Source organism: Phalacrocorax aristotelis, chromosome 6 (assembly GCF_949628215.1).
Source record: "Phalacrocorax aristotelis chromosome 6, bGulAri2.1, whole genome shotgun sequence".
Lineage (NCBI taxonomy): Eukaryota > Metazoa > Chordata > Aves > Suliformes > Phalacrocoracidae > Phalacrocorax > Phalacrocorax aristotelis.
In genome coordinates, this window is record NC_134281.1 from 47,047,511 (window position 1) to 47,068,596 (window position 21,086).

The window sequence follows — 21,086 nt, forward strand, 5'->3', positions numbered from 1 at the left end:
TGTATTCAAAACCTGAGTAGGTGCAGCATGGAGCAAACTCCTCTTGTTGACCCTTGTCTGAGCAGAGTGAGTGGACTAGATAGTCTCCAGAGATCCCTTAGACATCACTTAGAAGATTACAACTTTTTTTTCCCCCTGAAATTAGAATACACTTCAGATAGATTCTGTTCTTGTTGTTCTCGAAATTGTTTTAAAATTCTCCACTGCCTGCTGTTCCAAAGTTAGCAAGTCAAATTAAGATCTTTGCTTGTTTTAGCTGCCACTGTAATGCAAGAAGAGACAAAACACTCTGAAATACATAGTGGTCTGTGCTTTTGAAAGAATACTGGTTGGAAAACATACTTTGGAAGAGGTGTTTCTCCATTAACTAAAAGTATTTTATTCTTGGATTGATAGTATCTGATTTAGGAGAAAATATTTTAGAATATTTCGCTCAGCCTAACGGGAATTTGGATACAAGTTATTAGGTGGAAAACAGACATTATTTTGGACACATGCAGAGCTTCATTTTGCATTTATTGATTCTGCTTAGTAACCTAATTACCTTCTAGGTTCATCCTTTAGCATGCTAATTTTGATTAAGTGTTTGTATTTCTGAAAACAAACAGGGAACAAATCATATATTATCAATGTGTGTTCTTCAGACTGCTACTAGAATTCCAGGATCTACTACAGTAACATAACATGAAGATAAATTACCATAATATATTAAGGGTTATTATTATATTCTAACAACTTCTGGTAGAATCACGTCTCTTTTTCTCTCATCTGAAACTGTAAGATAACTTTTGGTTCATAAGTATGAGTTATTCTGTTTTAAAAAAAATTGGTTTTGAATGTTTATTGTTGCTACTGTACTACATTATGAATAATTCATTTTTGGTAGCCTTTCCTAAGATTATAAATGAACTTCAAATTTCTGATATGAAAAACTTTTAAGCCTTTTTCATGAATGCAATATAAAAACACACAGAGCTAAGGAATAATACATCTAGATTTTTTTTCCCTTTCATAATTTTGGTGGTCAGCTTAAGAAATTATGTTCACAGTGAGTTTTGAAATGAATGACTAGTAATTATTTGACATTTGTGTTCCTTTTTTGTCTTTCCTCCCATTTGCAGTTTTTGTTTACTTATATTAAGTTTCATTTATATAATGCTTTACATATATCTTTCATATTACTGTTAAGTTGTATGATGAAATATGTTCAGTGCTCTAATGATCATATAAATGCACGTATACCTGCACTGAGCTGACTGCTACTTGTGTAGGCACAGTCAAATTAGATTGCATAGCAACGTTAGCACAGGCCAAAATGTCTTGAGACTGGATAAATGCTGAGATGGTTAGTTCACTCTGAGTTTTGTCCTGTTAGAGATACATTGCTGTCAGAGTACCAAAGCTAGCTGATTTGAGTCTCAGCTGGGTAAGGTGACATATGATGATGCACTTATTCCTCTGAAACTCATTGTATATGTACTCCTTACCAAAGAGTAAAGTTAAGACAAGGAATGGAACAGCAATGTTATAATTAATTTAAGATTTCATCTGAAAAATAAAAGATGATATCAAGTTGAAACTTGACTTTTGGTTTTACTGCATGTATTTCCCATGGTGGTTCTACTTCTGTAGCTTCAGGATTGATCCATTCTCACTTACCCCGAACACTTGTGATCCTTTTACTTGATTATCACTATGCCATCCTGCCTGTTATTTCTCTTTTCTCTCTGATTTTTGTAAATCTTATTGCTGAAGTATCTTCTTTTGTATGTTGAGAGAATGTTGAGCCCCACTCCTTGAGCCTGTACATTGAAACCTATATCAAATGAAACCTTGTTATCCTCATCTCTAGGAGTCTATGTTATCGGCCTTCCATTAGCATCTGTTTTGTTTTTCATTATTCCCATCTGTGTGCTCTTCTTTATCCTTTTGGATTTAGTGATCCATTTATTTCCTTCCCTCATATTTGCATTTGCATTTTCACCAGTAAACATTTTTGTCCCTTTTATTTCAGTCATGGATTCCCGTTTTCATGTGATTTCCTCTGAAAATATCCATACTACTTTTACTTTAAAAATTTTCTGAAATCTGTCTTTCCAAAATTCTTTTTCCCTCTCCTCTCCTCTCCTCTCCTCTCCTCTCCTCTCCTCTCCTCTCCTCTCCTCTCCTCTCCTCTCCTCTCCTCTCCTCTCCTCTCCTCTCCTCTCCTCTCCTCTGTCCTTTGTCCTTTGTCCTTTGTCCTTTGTCCTTTGTCCTTTTTTAAGGAACTGGGAGCTGGAGCTGTTGTCCTGATGTTTGGTGATTATTTGTCCTTAATCAGTCTGCATGTTCTTTCGGACAGGTGACATTTCTTACCAAAAACTTCGACTTCAACTGTGCACTTTAAATCTTTTCTCAAGCACACGGGATCTATGTTGACAGGTGCCAAATCTTCAGTGCCTGGTCCAGGGCAGAAATCAGTGGAAAAATTTCTGCAAAACTATCATTTCTGTTGGCTTTGGATCAGGTCACAAGCTTGTGAAACTTTCTATCAATTAATAGTCATGTGGCAATTGGGAAAAATGTTCTGTTATTCCGTGGGCCAGAAGTCAGTAAGAGCGAATGCTAGAAGAAAGATAACTGATCAGATGGCATGAAAATAAGAACATTCTGAGTGATTATGATCAAGTTCAATTAAAAGTGACTGTCCAATATGTCTGTAGGGTAACAATCATTATGACATCTAGATACTTCCAAGACCTCTAATTTTATTTTCTCTTTAGAATATTAACCTGGTCAATAATAGCTTGTGCTTATAATCTCTTACAGCAGGAGATCACCATGTGCTTTAGAAGGTGCTTTTGTTTTCATTTTATAGTTCAGAAATCTGAGACTCACAGAAGTTAAGAGCTCCAGTGTTATACAGTAGAATCACCATTTGAAGTGTTTTGACATTATCTTCTTTGAAGTACACTAATTGGATTTAAGCCCACACCTTTGATTACTCTTTAAAATTGAACAAAGTATGTGTCATCCTGAATCACGGTGGATAAGATGGACTTTCCTTTGTAGGGATGCTATTTTAGAGTCTGCCATGCTTCAACAGATATTAGGAATAATAGATATTATTTCAGATATAACATAACAATAACTGATATTATTTCAGCAGTACAGGAAAACTTAAATACTGTTGGAAAAATTGTGTTAGATTATCTCCACTGACTCAGACTAATGAAGAATGAAGTGACTGAGTAAAGAGTAGGCAGAACAAGCAGTATCTTTTGCAACCTATTCAGTTTTGGCTGATTTAACCTAGATGAGGAGATAAGCAGTATTGTGTGCTTTGAGAGTACTGTAACAAGCTTTGTTAACTGATAATAACTGGAAGACCTATGTTAAATCGTTGATTCATATGAGAAAGAAAGAATACTGAAATCAGAAAGTTGTATTACTCTAATTCGATAATTATGATATAGTCTTTATTATCTATGTGGCTTCATAGTGATAGCAAATATAGGCTAGGAAATTTTAGCAAAAAAAAAAATTCCAAGTGTATGAATTAGAAAGTGTAGAGAAAATTAAGTATAGGCTGATTAATGCTATCCAGTGTGATTTTACTGTGAATGCTACGTTTGAAATATATGGTTTGTGAATTATTTCAAATCTTGCAGAAAGGTTTCAAGACCAAGAAAATCTATCCAAATAAAATATTTAGTACTAATATTCTTAAATAACAACTTTAGTCATAAAAAATAATCTTGTCTTGTAGTAATAGAGCAAAAAAATTATTAGCCAATCATTACTCCATGTTTGTTATTGTTTGCCAGATGATAGCAGAAAAATGTCCCAATGCGGTTTGGGTATCATGATGTCAAACACTTTGCAGAGGAACATGGAGTCTCAGTTCCTTATGAGAGTACTAGCCAGTGTAATTGTCCTGTAGGACGATACACAGAGGTGGTACTACCTTGAACCACACCATTTAAATGGAGTATGTTCAGGCTAAGGTCTGTTCATATGGATTCTGTTTCAGGTTGGGTTCTAGGCCTTATCAGCAGTAAGATACATCAGGCAAATGCAAAAACAATAAGAGGGAAAGGGGAAAAAAAGAAAGACACTAATATCGAGGTGACCGCGTAATCCCTGGTTCTGCAGGGGCCAAATCCCTTAGCATGCATAGAATTGTTTTTTGCAAGTGAAGTTTTGTATGCACTTAACAAAATCAATTTGCTGGTTACAAAAAATGATTTTTTTAAAAAAATCAAAATATGCCTGATAATTCTTCAGGTTTCCTGACGCGAAAGAAATATTTTTTTTATAAATTGATATTTGCAACACTCCTGTCATCCTCGTGAGCTATAGGAAGCTGCCCACCTGTTCAGAATTAGAAGTCTTTTTAATTTTAATTATAATTCCTAAATTTTAAACTGTTTCCATCCTTAGAGCGGTCAGTGGGACTGCCATTTTTCTTGTGAGTCTGGGATGTTCATACGCAAAAAGTCCTTCTGTTGCTGACTTCCTTGCACATCAGCAGCATGACAGAAAGTCATCTTTCAGTCGCAGAGGTAATGTTTTCATGTCAGTATGGTAAAAACATGAAAATGAAGACAAAGACTTTACAAATTCCTGGTTTTGAAGACTGGCTATTGAAAAAGTATGTCTAATTGGTTAAAGCTAGTGACATATGTTAATATATCCTTTATTTAAAAATTTTCACTATTGATAGTATCATTTAAAAATTGTTCTACTAATACATTAAATATCCACATTTTTATTTGTAAGTACATAAATAAAAGAAGCACATGTTATGAAGGTTAAAGAGCTAGAATATTATTTAAATTAGAAATCACAAATAATTACTTACTTCTTAAGGTGATAATTGCTTTGTTATGCAACCGCTTGTACAATGTTTCATAATGAAATAAATCTTTCTAATGCATTTATTAGAGAAAAAGATTTTTTATGTCATAATGAATGTGTTGTAAAGTGCATGCATATAAATTCAAACTCAAAATTGAAATTAACCTTGGATGTGTTTAAAGAAGTAATATTAATTAACCCTTTTATCTCATAGCTAATATGCTTTATGTGCTAAAGGACTTATATTAATACCCCAGCAGCTTCTTGTGTGACAATGAATTATTTTTAAGATTAAATTTTGGTATAAGATGACCTTGCTATGGAATTACTGACAGGTTGTACTATTAGAAGTACAATAGAGTATAGAACAAAAGTAGTGGGTTTTGTTGTTATTTTTAATTGAAAAGGTTAGATACCCCTTTGGGTTCTTACATAAATAGAGGTAAAGTGGCACCTCTCTTTAGAAATCCAGTAAGACTAATTTTGAATAGAAATAATACTGCTAATTGTGTGTGTATGTCACTGCTTTTGTAGACTCAAAAGCAACATTTGAACTGTATAATTGACAGAGGTCAGTTCATGTCCATGAGAAACAAGAATACAGCTCAACAATCACTGTATTGTGATTTAAGTGCTAACTGTTTTAAAAATATTGTTTTGTTTTCTGGTTTTGTGAAATAACTTGTAGGAAGATTTTGCCTGTTTCGAAAATCTACATTTATTTGTAATTTTTTTTTTTTTTTTTTTAAAATATGGTCCTACCAAACACAGACCCACTGAGAATAAATTTGGAGATATAGTCAAATAAAAGAAAATTTCATTTTAATCCACTTAATTAGAATCCTAAATCAGGTTTAACTGTGCATTTTGATAGGCTAGAAACTTCTGGATATCAAAGAATTACTAGGAGAGCGGAAAAAGTCAGTATGTGATGTGATTGACTGTCTATTAAAACAGGAACATCTCTGCAAACCATGCCTTTGTATAGCCCAAACCTTCCACTTAGCTCACCATCCAAGGTTTTGCAAATAGCTTATTGACTCAAATATGCCTCTGACTATATCCTGCACTTTAGACTTTATATAGACGTGAGTAATATGAGAATAATTGGTCTGCTCTTGTCTTATGATTGCTTTCTTAATGCAGAATAAACATTACACAGATCAAGGCATCTCAGCTGAAGACCTACTGAAGGGTTAAGGTTATGACTCAGAAAGAGAAGCTGAGAACATGCCTATGAGTTGTGAGGCCACACTTCCTCTTCCAGAAGCTCTGGGTTTCCTATTAGCCTAGCTAGAAGGAGCATACTTGGCCCTATTTCATGGATGTAGTCCTCCTCCTATCTCCATACCTTATAACCTTCCACCCCACTCTGGGTTTTCTGGCTCCCATTAATTGCCTACTAATACAGCTGCAATATAAAAAGCTGTTTCTTCAGGATGTTTCAGTTGTAGTAATTCCCAGTTTTTACAGTCAGAAGGGCACTGGCTGTATTAAGACTCATTTGGCAGAGGTGCCAGGTTTTTCCCACTGTAGTGGCTGCATTTGGTTAAGGATTTGGCTAAGAAGGAATGGGACTCAAAATAATAGTCATATTTCATAGGACTTTCAAAGTCATAGTTTCCTCTGGGTTTTGTGTGTTGAAGATAAAGGTGACAAGTAACAGCAAAAGTAAAAGAGAAGGTATGAGATTTTGTTGGCGTGGGGGAAAAGGGAAGATCTGAAAACCTTGGCCACAAAAGCTCTCGTTTAGTATCCTCTCTCCCTTCCATAAGGAGGTGTGAAGGAGCTGAATACTATGGGCACGCTGAGAACAATCTACCCGGTATCATGAGTTATTTGATTGACTGTAGCACTTGAATTGTCCCCACATGGATACATAGTATGTGAGAAGCAGGAACTGTTAGGGGGAATCAGGGAGGATGTTTGGAGGTGTCTTTTACAATGTTGATTTGATGAATTTGAAGTTGTCTGTTTAAGCCCATTGAAAGAGACATTATTTGATTCATTTGTGCCCTCTTAAAAGGGGAACAACAGAACAAAGTGGAACCATCTAGAGGGAGGGGAGACTTCGCTCTCCATTGAGAGCTGCCGAGCCTCCTCAGAACACAGAGCATAAAGGAGCATGGGCAGGAGAGTGAGGGTGAGGGTGCAGCAAGCAGGGAGGCTGGAGCACCTGGAGACCGTGCAACTGTTGAGAAATGCAAGGAACAAATACAGGGTTGGCTGTAGAGGTGACAGTATTTTCCTGGGGATCTAGTAGAGGCTATCTAGAATCTGTTGTAGTTCTAGCAAGTTCACTGAGTCGGAAACTAGAGGCAATCATGGGAACAGGATCTGCTTGTGAGGGCATAGTAGACAGGAGAGACCTATTTTGATTTTTATTCCTTCTTATTTAGTAATTTTGAGTTTTCTTTATTTAAAGACAATTAATCTAGTTTATTATATAGTAAAAACCCCAGCTTTTTGTTTAAAAGCTTTATTGGCTTTTTGGAGTGCTCGCTTATAAGAAAAAGATCTAGGCAGTTCAATTTCAATATGTCTGACTCAGATTCTGATCCCATCCATCTTAAATCCATTTTCTTTCTTTAATCACCTGCATGCCCTCATCACAGTTCCCAGGCTTGGTTTGCTTGTACAGTAGTTTTCAGTTTGCACTTTACCTGCATGCCCTCATCACAGTTCCCAGGCTTGGTTTGCTTGTACAGTAGTTTTCAGTTTGCACTTTTTAGATACCGGTATGTCTGATAGACAAGGCAAATTACATTTCTTTTGTGACTCAAGTGCAGGTGGCTGTATCCAAGAGGACACTCACTTGTGTCCTCACTACCTTTTAACCAACTCGAGAAGTATACTGCCAGTGAACCAAAGTGTGAGACTGTATGAGGATGGAGAAAATGCATTACTCTCTTTTTGTCACATTAATGCTCTTCAGTCTGTTGCTTAGCAGACCAATTTCCATGTGTCTCCTAAATAAGTGGAATTGAATGACTTATGATCATCGTACAATTAATGTAACCTGAAATTTTTGGAACAGACCAGACACATAACCACCCATGCCCTCCAACCAAGCCAATACTTTGACAGTAGTTTGGTGTTTACATAGCCAGAGACAACTTCAGCAGCTTGGTTCTGCAGAGAAAATATTGTTAGAAAACAAAAGCTCGTAAAGGAAAGTTGCACATTTTTAATGTACGTAGCAAGGTATTTGAAAGTAGAAATATATCTAAATGTGTACACATATATATATACACACACACACACACACTTTATGGATATAAATGTGTTTTTTCATGGAAATTCCTGTTTGCATGGATGTAGTGAATTTACAAATAACTCTCAGCTGATTAATATTTAAAATTAGCACCTAACGTTAACATAATACATCAAATTGTAAATGTACATCTGTTCTAGAATACATATTTTCATTGCTGACTGCCTCTTTGTAACAGTGTTCCCCTTGACTTCCTACCTTGCCCTCTCCTTGCCCTCCACTCTCCCCATGTTTTAGGCATCATTTGCTGATGAAATCCTTACTTTGTGTTAACACGGGGAGCAAAATAATATGTTGATGGCTTGGATTCCTGTTGGTATTCTGATGATCCCCGAGTAGAGAGAGTGATGTGCTGTCACTCTTGCCATAACTGTCCAAGGCTGAGAATTCTATTACATCTTTCAAAATATCTTTGTACTTTCCTCTGAAAATGAATATAAGTTGAATAAAACCCAGTTAATGTTTAAGCCGGGCTGCATAGTCACTTATGTATATAAAACTACACCTGGTTTCCTAAGGAGTCTTATCTGTTAATACAATTTTTTTTCCTGTTTTATGACAATTATCATATATGTATTTTTTTCCTGTTGGTCCTTTTTTTTTTTTTTTTAAAGTTAAATTAGTTTGACTTTGGTTGGCAAATGGTGATAGTAGTACTTGAACAGCTGTTTGCTTTCCTGAATTGTCCTTGGTGCTGAAATTGCTTTTGTATCTAAACAGCGAAATGTGTTTATAGGGCTACAGAATATGGAGATAAATTTAGCCTGTCAAATAGATATTATTGGGGCTTTTTTGTGCTGTTTTTCTGGGAGTGGATCCTGAGTACAGTGTTTTAATTCCAAGCTGTGTGTGCCTGTGGACATCTTACGCAACTGTTTGTGGAGCTTTTCTGTTTGATTTATGACCTTGCCTGTATGGACTTCTGATCAGATTTTACTCTCATTTAGTGCAAGAGGGGCTAATTATGAAAGTGACAAAGACTCTTTCATTGTTCTAAGGCTTTTTGAATGACAAAAAGGGGGCTTTAAATTAAAATGAACTTTAACAAGGCGTTTTCACATTGAAGTGATACACGCTCTACCACTGATAGAGTAATTCATTTTCAACCCTTTCTGATTCTATAAACACATTGTCTCACAAGATCAGTAATTTTTTACCTCTCAGGCTAATGAAGAGTGGATGGTAGACCAATGAATTCTCTTTTTGCAGAACTGTTTTGACATTCTTAATTTTTTCTTAAATATCAAAGAAAGGACAAAGAGCTGTGATTTTATTGCATTAATATTAATAATCATTTATCTGCCAGGAAAACATTTAAATATCACTTGACATTTGCAGAGAAAGATTAATGTTTAATTTACTACAAACATAGAAATACTTTGAAATAAAAGGAAATGCTTCAGGATTTGGTGAAATGAAAAAAAAAAAACCCAACAAAATTAAGACAGACATTCAGATATAATAAAATATTCTAACCATAGAAGAAGACAAAAACATGTTGGTGCCATCTAAAATGTCAATATATAAATTATCACTTCTGATTGGAAAAATAACATTAACGAGATAGCTTTTTAAGGTCTAATTTAAGCTTTAACTAAACAAAGATAAATGAGGGTAAGCAGTTTTCTGTTACTTCCTTGTGGGTACAGTTAAGAAGGCCTGCTATAAATTCTATCAGTATTATATAAAAAAAAGGATATAATGTAGTTCCTTGTTACTACATAATTATATGTAGTACATTGGAGTAAAGATAGGATATAAACAGTATTGGGATTTTATAATTATTGATAAGACTGGAAGTCAAGGAGGGCTTCCAGAACAGGCTGACGTCTGGGGGGAAGGAAAATAACAAGGCACAGGAGTCAGAAAATTATGTAAGTGAAGATACAGGAACAAGTTCCATTGCCTACAGAAGGATCAAAATGCTGTATAACAAAGAGAAAATTGCGGAAAACGCCTTTTCCTACAAAAGCACATGAGACTAGGAGCTACAGCAGAGGAGTAGGTGAACAGTGAAGTGGTGTATCAGTCCAATCTGATGAAATGGCTAAAAATGTACCTAGGCTGCATGAAAGACTATCTGTAAATTTTATCATGGAGATTATATTATAAGATTTCACTTCTAGGCAATGAAATAATGGGAATAATGTATTGAAAGAGAATAACATTTCTAGCCCCCAAACTGTTTTTGTGACTAGATTGATAATGGCATAGAGAACCAAATTCAGTTTCATAATAAACTAAAATAAGACTCCTTCTTCTGCAGAATGTGTATATAGGACAGATATTATTCAGATCCAGTATTTGTACTGAAAGTCTATCCTTACAGTACCATTGTTCAAGGACATTTTTGTAAAAGATACAGAAGGAAAGTTTTAGCTATAAAATCAGTAATTTATTAAGAAGGTTCTTATTCAGGATCCATCTCAAAAAGCAAGATTCTTTTACAGGATGATACTTGGACCCTTTCCATTAACACTCTTTCTTTTTAATGAAAAAAAAAAAGCAAATTTATTTACAGCTCTGGTGACTTTGGAGATGTCCTTGAGGATATAATTTAACTATAGGTCTCAAGACTTATTGAGGTTTCCATCAATTGATTTTCTTCAAGTGGCAGTTTGCAGCTATATTATGGAAGGATTCCCCTGGAAAAACGGTGATTCCGTGTATCAGGCACCAAACTAAGCCAAATGCAGAATTCCAGTATTACCATACAGTAATAAATCAACTGGAATATCCTCACTTGTCCGATGAAGGAACTGTTTTGTCTTTTGCATTACAAGAATTCTTAGGGTCTTTGCAAAATGACAACTATGTTGAGTAGGAAGCATATGTAGGGCTACTGTAATGTAGTTATGAAGAAAGAATATCCAGCTTTTAACATTTTTAACCATTTGTAATGTGTTGCTTGCACACCTGTGATTTCCAGGCAGCAGGTAAGTATGAGAATGTTTTACATTAGAGGCTATAAGTATCAACAGATTTCAATGCTGTACATTGAGCATCAGGCCCTAACAAGGCAGATATTTAAAGATTCGTTTCTCCCTGCTACACACCAAGAATGGTACATCCCACTGTGGTATAGGAGTTCATATTCCCTGATCTGCCTTGGTAGCTGCTTCTGTGGTTAAGGCTGCAGACGTTGTTATAATTTATTTATTAACTTATTAATTATTTATTTAGGATAGCACCCATTATATGCTAAGCGACTTACAAACAGAAATTTCCCCAAATGCTTTTCCTTTAGGAGCTTTGCTTTGAAAGATGTGGTACATACACAGTTGTGAGATACCCATTTCAATAGCATATACTTTGTTAAAGAAAGCTGAGTTTTGTGACAGTAATGCAAAATCTCTTTGTATTCTGATTTTCCTTTAACAAAGGTTCGCTGCCGTGGATAAATAACTGCCCATCTGTCATTGGAGGCTTTTGGTGAATCGATAAAGAGGGAGCAGAGAAATCAGTAGTCTACTGTTTTTCTGGGGATTTGGTGGTTTTAGTGTAGTGGGTGTGCAATGTCCATCTCAGGGTGTGGGCCTCTGATTTTTAAGCATTCTTGAAACTCCCTACTAAGCTGATGCATTGCTACTTTACTGCTGCCAGTTTCTGTATTTACATGATTTTGTGACTTTGTTTGGAGAATTTGTCCTGCAGTCTTGGGCTTTACTGATATTTTTGTAATTCATAAGAATCTCACAGATGTGGGAGAAGTATAGAGAATGGGCTCCATTTTATCCATCCTTTACAATTTCCCTACACAGTGAACGTTGACATTTTATTCTTTACAGCTCCTGGTTTTTAGACCCTTTAACTGAAAGCATTAGTATGTATTGATAAGGGCAATTTTGAAATAAGGCTTTTTGGCTGCAAGTGATTAAATATCAATCTCATTTGACCAAAACTATTGAATTCTTTCAGCAAGATTTCAGCAAGATTTTATTATATAATTTCTTTGTACATATGTAAGCCTGCTGTTTGCACAATGATATTTGTAGTATATTGGGATGTCTGTTGCTTATATATTGTGCTGTGTGCTCATGGTGGTTTTTGGGCAATGATGATCACTAAATCTTTAGGATTACATGTTGCTGTTTCTCATTGTGCTCTAAACTGGGATCACTGTTAAGGCTGCTCCTCTTAAAGAACATAAAAAGACAGAAAATATTCCAGTTCTCCTAGTTGCTTGTGTTGTCTTTCTGAATGGTATTGTGTACTCTTCTGGATTATCTTTAAATGAAAGGTGTAAGTGATGTAAGTAGAGCCTTTGAGTTTAACAAGTAAGTAGCCTTTGGGTTTAACGTATGCTAGAACTGTAAAATTATTTATATTGTGAAATCTGTAGTAGCATCCTCATTGCAGGAGAAACCTCAAAAATACTGCTCAATAAATTTTACCTCTTGTATTCCCCTTCCCCCCTTGCCCAGACATCACTTAAACACCAGTGACCAAGAAAAGTATTTTTTTCTGAAAGAACTCACCCTTAAACTATCCATTGGTAGCACTGTCCAGACTACTAAAATATGAGAATCTTTTGTAACTGTGTTTACTAAAAGAAAATAAATCACAGTGTTGTTGCCCAAACTTAAGACTTGTCTTTCATATTCAACTAATAAATTTAAGCTGGTTTATGCCTCTTTCCTTTTTCAATCAGTCCTTCTTTCTTAAAGGTTTCCAATTCCCTTAATTTTCTGTGTGGAAGACAATTCTTTGGCTTGCTTAAAAATGGCCTTGTACCTTTTTCACTTCATTCAGAGGCTAGTCCCACAACATTCTTTTAATCTAATCATTCAGATTAGCTGCTGTGGGTGATAAATTCTGCCTCCTACTCTAATTCAGATAAAAGTTTTAATTTATAAAACTCCTGTGGGTGTTTTAGTCTAGGCCATGCTGTTCATTAATATTTCTGCAATTTAACTCAATGCAAAGGAATTATAGATTTATTTATTACACTTGTTTGGGACCACTGAGAAAGAGTAACTGTGATCCCAGAGGCTATGGGCAGAATGCCCTTAGGAAATGGGTCTCATCTTACTTGCATCACTTGTGAGGAAAAATATTGGAAAGAGTTTCAAGTTCACTCAAACTGAGATCCTGAAAAGGTGTGGAAAATCGGATCCTGCTCTCATTGTTATGGATTAGGAGCAACACCATTAAAATCAACATTGTTACACCAAATGAAATAGGATAGTTGGAAAGGATTAGAACATTTGTAAGTTTTGGATTCACTGCTTTTCTCCATATTGTTGCTGCATCTTTTGGTAGTGAAACAAACGAACAAATGGACACCCATAACTCTTATACACCCAAAAGATTAATAGAATTCATTTTAATGCTATATTCATAGATAAACAAGAAAAGTGTTTGTGCTGTCAGTCACAATTAGATTTTATCATATTGTCTAATTACAATAAAAGCTCAATCAGAATCACACAGCCTCTATAAGGTGTGCATTAATATGTACATCTCAGTTTACCCTTTCCAGTGATGGGACCTGGCCTTTTACCAATTGCTGCTAAGAGCTAAGATAGTCGTTGTTCCCGTACAATGTTTTTCACAAAAGCTACTGATCTACTGTCCTTTGGATGTCACTATGGTTAAAAACTTAAACCATAATGGAAACACAGCAATTTCAACTTGCTTAATTGGGGAGGGAGGGTAGAAAAAAGACTGCAAATATAAGTCTGAACCATCCAGCTTCTCAGGCCATGTACTTTTGAAACGCTTTGCCTATTTGATAGTCTTGAACATTTTCCAAAGGCGATTTGGATTTCCACTGAAAGCCGAGTCATAAGCATTGCTATTGTTTTAAGTGAAGCATCAGGTTCTTAAAAGGATACTATATTGCTGAAGGGTATTGAGGTTTTTTTTCCCAAAACATTGATTTAATGTAGCAGTGTAGATATTACTTTGCATTGCAGAGCTTAATATGTGCAATTTTAATAATTTAAAGTATACTTTAATTTGCAGGGTGTTGTATATGTGGTTTTTCATGTTACTGTCTTTTTATTCAAATTTTGTGCTTTGCAGTTTCAGGAATCTTGATTTGACATATGCTTTGGATGCGTAGCAGGAAATGATGCAAAACCAGTCACAGGTTTTCAGTGATCATTGCTATTTCATTAGATTTTTTTCCTATTTAAAAATCAAATGCTATTTAGTAGTTTTTTAGGGCTTCTCACCAAACTACTTTTTATGAATTCTTTTCACAGACAAAGACCATAAAGCCAGTGGGAATTTACAACTTATAGTCTTAGATGCACTCCTTGCAGGAGGTGTCTTTCACTCAAGAGAAGTTTTTACAGATCTTGGTCCCTGTAGTTCCGGTTCCATTTAGAACGTATCAGTAAAATGTCTTTGCGTTATCATCTCAATGTGTTTTGTGGTCTTTAAGGATGAATTTGTTGAGGGTATTCCATATTCTATATCTCACCTTATTTTGTAAAATACGGAGCTGCATGAAGATATAGATTAACACTGTTTGGCTATCTTGGACTTGATCCCAGGTTCAACTGGTGAAAATGATGTATATTCCAATCTGTTCCTTCTTTGTTTTTGTTTAAAGAATTTGTATAGATTGAAATGCAGCTGCAAGTGTATTAGTGATTTTCTATTGCTTACTTGTCAAGATTTTTATTGTGTGGATGAAAAATAGTATTTCAAAACCTGGCAGCATATTGACAAAAACAGAAGAGCACTTTGTGTAGCTTTCTTTTGAAAAACTACCTCTTTCAGAGACAGAGATTGCCTCAGCTACTTCCATTCATATGTATCTTGATCAATAGATTTATTGATAGCTTTTAGCCGAGATTTAATTCTTTTTTCTCCCCAGTTCACCATGGTGCTCACTTTTCTGAATTAAGAAACTAGGATTAGGCTCCTATAAGCAAGGCATACAATATGCAAGTGCTCTAGGTGTAAAAGGAGGCATTTGACCTTTTGTTGCTAATCTGTGACAGGTGCAGGCTATTTTCTTCCAAATGGTGTTAATTTTCATGTGCAAATCCACCCCCTGAAACCTGCATTCTATATATCCACCACAGGGGAATTGGTGGTCATCATGAGTACTGTAATGGACAGCTGAGAGGGATAATCACTGATATTTCGGCACATTCATGCTTGCGACTCAGTCATTTTTAGTGCACTTCTGTTTTCACTGCTTATTAGGGAGGCTGAAGTTAGTTATTCATTGCTGGACAAAAAAAGTGTCTGAGAAAGTTCATGTGCAGGGAACAGCACATTGTTACAAATTAGCTTCCTTTACCATTTCTGGCAAACTCATTACAAAGTAATCGCGCCCTGCGCTGAAGTGCACTTCCTCTGGGACCAATAACTGTAAATAAGCAGGGCTGCAAGCTGGCTGATAAGTTGTTGTTCTGAAGATAACGGTCCTTTTTAGCAGAGTGTTTGACCTTTTTCTTTATATTGCCTCAGGCTTGTCTAAGACCCTCAAGGTCTATTTTTCATCTTAAAATTCTCTGTAGGAAAGCACAATGTGTGGTTTAAGAAGATTTTAGGATTGCTTAACATATCTATATTTTCTTTTCTAGCATTTTTATGATAACTGTTAGAATGCTTAGTAAGTTTAGCTAGCATTTTCTTAAGCAGGTTTTCTTTCTTTGTGTAAAGTACACTTTTTATTGATGTAGGAAGCAATATACATTAATATTTTATGAGGACTAAGTGTATGTCGCATGATTAATAAAATACTAACATTGGGCTTTTTTCTGACTTTTAAAGAAACTTGAAACATGCTATTGACCCCTTTCATGATTCACATTTTGAGAGTATTGCACTAAACATTACGCCGTAAAGCAATTTAAGCAAATATAATTAAGAATTTCAGCTTGAATGATTAAAGAAAACTATGTCTCTTCTTTCCTCAGTGTGCTAAGAGTATTGAACAGAACTGTGACTGAAAATTGAGCATGTCTTAAGAACAAACCCCAAGGCTAAGTGAAAGTCAGTTTATAGAAGTTTGGGAATTTGATTTGTTCACATCTTCCCATCAGTTTAAAAAGATCTGTGCCAATATTTCTGTAAAGTAAAATAATAATAGGAAAAAACCCCCACAACTAATTTCAGAGCGCATAGGAGAAAAAAAATCCATCATGATTTGTAAAGTGCTGGCTACTCTAATAAATGGCTTATTTTACTTTTATGATATAGTCAGAAAGGCATTTGACAACCAGACGTGCAGCCAAACTGTAAAAAAAATATAAAATTTAAACAAGTGTCTTAGAATGCCAATAAGTTCAGATCTTACTGCTCATAATGTTGTTGGGCTTTTTCCCTTGCAGATCACATTACTCAATCAGTTCATTAATTTTACATGTACCTTAAATAACATTATTAATATCTTATGTTTTATAATGTTAACCCCCAAATAGAATGCTAATCACAAATTACGGAGTGATGGTGCTTTAAAAAAATGTTCAATCTCCTAGATACCACTTCTGTATTTGTTGAATGGAGTGGTGATGATTTCATGTGGGCGTGAACCCCAAGTAAAGTAAAGGGAAGCTGATATTTTAGTAGTGGGAGACTTTTTTCTTCACTTTTAAAAGAACGTACAATATGGTTATGAACAGACTTTCTTACTGATACCACAAGTTACCAGACTAGCAACGTACGCAGAATGAAACTGTGCATGGGAAGGGTCTTACAGTAGTTCTATCAAGGCTGAAAACTATTGGTAGGTACATTCCACAAAATTGGTGCTATCTAGCTTTCTCTTGAATTTATCATCATTTCAGCACAGAAACTGTCCACCTCAGGTACTGCAAAGCAGAATGTGTGTATTGCGTAATTACACAGAGATTCTTGTGACATAGGAGGAACTTACTGTCTCACCATTCATTAAACAGTTTTCTTGTTATACATTTAACAAAAAAGAAAATAGAAATTTTAAGGAACCTTATGGAGCTATTAAAAAATAAAAGCAGTTTAGAGGTTGTTTGTACTTAAGAAAAAAAAGTTTATTTTCAATTTTAAAACATTAAAATGGTATAATGGCTAAATGGAATAGCATAAGCAATGTTTTAATTCCTGTTTCATAGTTTCTAATGCATTTCTCTGTGTTACCTGTGGTATTGGAATACAATTCTCACTCCTCAGAATAAATCTATTTCCCATGATTACAGCAGAGTGAAGGCAGGATGTAAAATTGTTAACTTTATGAGATTAATGTTGGGAAGTTTATATCCTTTCATGGACACCGAAAATGTTTTTCAGTGGCATTATCAGTTTTATACAAAGCATCTCTTAAAGTGAGGAAGTGTTTTGTTCTTACAGTTCTAGACTTCTTTGTACCCAAACTGCCGTCTTGTTTAATGACATTGCTATGTGGGTTGAAATTAGGCTGACAGATTGTGAGCAAAGGCTGTGATATTACAAACAATAGTCTATTGAGCATGAGGAACTTGTTGAACTGGTTACCGAAGGCATTAGCGTTTGGTCCAGCCTATTTAGCATCTGGAAGACAGAGAAGAAATAGCGCGCTAATGAAATGTACAAATGATACTAAACTGCAAATGGCTGCAGGTGACTATCGCAGCTGACATGTACTACAAAGGAGCCTGGTATGAGGCAGCTCTGTAGGCAAAAAGTAATAAAGTGAGATACAATTCACCAAAGGAAAAAATACTGCATTAAGAGGGAGGTGAGTATTCAAATCAAGTATTACAGATAAAGAGAGAAAATGGTGTTGGGATTCCCAAGGAATCATGTACACAATGATTAAATGGCTAAAGGTTCTGCTTTATTTGAGATTGGTATGTAAGTTTCCCAGAGCAGACTGGCTTGGAGTGGTTCCAGCATACTGGCTCTTTACCATCAGTGATTGCACTGACATTGGTCCAGTTCTCTAGTGCTAATTTAGGGATCCTCTGGACTCTGTAAAGTAGTTCTGAGTGGGCCATCTGTCCCCCCTATAGTTCAGATCAGTTTGATGTTGCAAAAGAAGCTGAAATGTGCAATAAGTCAGAATTCAAGGTCTCATTTTGCTCTGTTTTTATTTATTCACTTAATAATCCTTTAGTTTCCTATGCATTGCGGTACAACTTTTTAATGATCTTTGAACTTAAAATATAAATTTAATTGCTTCTGTGTCCTCCTTTGGAAGTCGTTCAGTCAAAATTTACACCTCTGGTCTGTGCTGCAGATAACAATCCATATCTGGAATTGCTGGGATCACTGGGATGCATGTAACCTAGTAGCTTACAAACTGTACCTAGTCCACAGTCTGTGTTCATCCTTAACGCTGCCTTAATCTTAGAGGATCCACCAGCATCACATGCACCACACGGGTGACTCCGGGTATCCACACATTAAGCTTTGTCCAGAGAGGGCTTAAACTGTGACTTGTGGGGCAACCGGAATCCAACCTATGTGGCTGAACAGCTTGGACCACTGAAATTCTGAAATACACGAGGAATATTATTTTCCCAACAGTGTCATATGTTCATGACATATAATGAAAAATACAGTAAAACAAAGTCCTTTAATTAAAGATATTACAACACAATAGCTTGATTTTACCACTCTTATTTACTTTGGATAATAATCTGTAGGAAAGAATAGTTCACATTAAGATTCGAGTTCTTTTGTTGTGAATAGCAGTGATAGATTTGACCCCTGTGGCAACAAGTGCACTTAGATGAGTAAGGGGCTTATCCTAAAATCAGGCAGATGTGGTGGGTTCACCTCGGCCAGCTGCTAGACACCCAGCCAGCCTTTCTCTCACTTGCCCTCCTCAACAGGGCGGGGAGAAAGTAAAGACGAGATAAAGACAGGGAGATCGCCCACCAGTTGCCATCACGGATGAAACAGACTTGTCTAGGGGAAAACTAATTTATTGCCGGTTAAAATAAGTTTGAATAACAAGGAACAAAGAGAAATTAGAATGCCACCCTTCCCTGTTCCCCAGGACCAGCTCTGCACCCTGACAACATGCAGCGCCGGGGTGGGGGGCTGTAGCCCGCTCGGTGCAGTTCCTTGCTGCCACCCCTCCCTAGCATGCCGCTCCCCTGCTCCAGCGTGGGCTGCGGGCCACAGGGCCTGTCAGGGGCTCCTGCTCCAGCGTGGGCCCTCTGGGGGCCACAGGGCCTGTCAGGGGCTCCTGCTCCAGCGTGGGCCCTCTGGGGGCTGCAGGGCCTGTCAGGGGCTCCTGCTTGGGCGCGGGCCCTGCCTGCAGGTCCTTCAGGAAACATCCACCTGCTCCAGCCTCACCCCACAGGACACTGGGGAGTCTCTGTCCCAGCGCCTGAAGCACCCCCCTTCCCTCCTCCTCGAACCCTGGTTCTCCTCAGGCTTCCCCACTCCTCTGCCTGCGTGGTGCTTTTGCCGTTCCTTAAATGCTCTTCCAGGGAGGCCCCGCTGCCCCGGCTGCGGCGCTCAGCTCTGCCCTGCGGAGGGGCCGCTGGAGCCGGCCGTGACCGGCATGGGGCACCCGGCCTCCCTCGGGCAGCTCACCCTGCCACCCCTGCTGCCGGCACCGGGGCGCCGACACCACATACAGCAGGTGACATTATTTATATTTGGAAAATATATTCTATCTGTACAATACTGTTGGGTTTTTTTTTTATCAAATATTTCATATGCCAAATGTATCCTTCGGGCAAGTGTTTAGGAACAGATTGTTAGCATGAAGCGGTTTTCTGCAGAGGGAATCAGCGAAGAGGATTTTCTTCTGAAAAGAAGAATGTGGGTAGGAAAGTAGGGGATAACATTAAAAATAGGGAAGATTAAAAATGTTAAATTAGTAAAGCCAGAAACAATTTAGGATAAGGAAGAAGTCCTGCAAATATGTTGATGAACAAGGTTGAAAATGATTTTTCCTGCTTCTTTTCCATCCAGAACAACAGATCAGCCAAATTTTGCTACTTGTGCTTATACTGAGTAGCGTGTTACCAATGAGCACTCATATTGACTGAAATGGGACTTGCTGAGGAGGGAATTGTTTAGCTCAAATAGTGTTATAAATAACTATTTGAACCCAATGGTATATATCCAACCCCAAAATATACATCTAAACCCAAAAATATATCTGAAACCATAAAACCAGGTCATCTTACAGTGCTATTTTTTAAAATAACCATAATTTAGCATGTGAGCTAAAGCATGACCATGTCTTACAAGACCTGATGAGATTGGTTTTGGATTGGATCAAGAAAATGTGAAGTCTTCCTTTTGTAGTGTATAAATGGAATGGACAGCCTAAACCCTGTCTTTAAAAATCTTGGCACACTTCAAAGGAAGAATGCCAATTTAGCAATTTAAAAGCACTTAGCAAGTTTTCCCTGTGCCGAACTTCATTTCTATAGCCAATGTGGTTGCTTGCTGAATAATGCCACAGGGGACAATGTAGCTCTGACTATATTTAAAAATATTATTCCATCAAGTTCACCAGGAAGGAGCTGAGGTGAAATCCTACAGCCTTGTTTGTGTCTTTGGAAGGAGGTGACAGTGGCTGCGAATGGTAAAGAACAAGTATAAAGATAACTTTTGAATCACAAAGGACATGAAAGCTGGCCCATCTGTAGGGTGAGAGGGATGCTCAGAGCACCAGCCACAGGGGCCAGGTGGAAGTCTGGGGACTCTTTAATCTTAGAGGTGCTTGAACATGAGCAGCAAAGGGAAAGAAAGAAATCCACACAGGTAGGGGCTAAAAGAGGTGCAGAGACATTATCAGAAAAGTGGGGGGAAAAAAAGGAAACAATTAAAAGGATGTTAACTGGAATAGTCCGATAAAAGAAGGCAAAAAGTCAATTTGATTGAATAATAAAAATCCATGTTGTCTTCTTTTTGGTGTATAAATATGCATGTAGCCTACTGGTATGTATTTTATTTTGTGACTTTGATTAAGTCTTTTAAAAATAATTCTGAACTGTTGTAAGGCTTCTTACATACTTTAATCAAAACAAGTAGAAGTTTTTAAGACTTTCTCAGTGTAGTTCCTAGAGAGTTTATCAGCCAT

The 21,086-nt window shown here is 36.7% G+C and overlaps 1 protein-coding gene across 1 annotated transcript in view; it reads left to right on the plus strand.

Moving 5' to 3' along the window:
* The window catches only part of AGBL4 (AGBL carboxypeptidase 4), a 991,536-nt gene that overhangs the window by 36,137 nt on the left and 934,313 nt on the right, over window positions 1-21,086 (plus strand). The gene's annotated exons all lie outside the window — the stretch shown is intronic.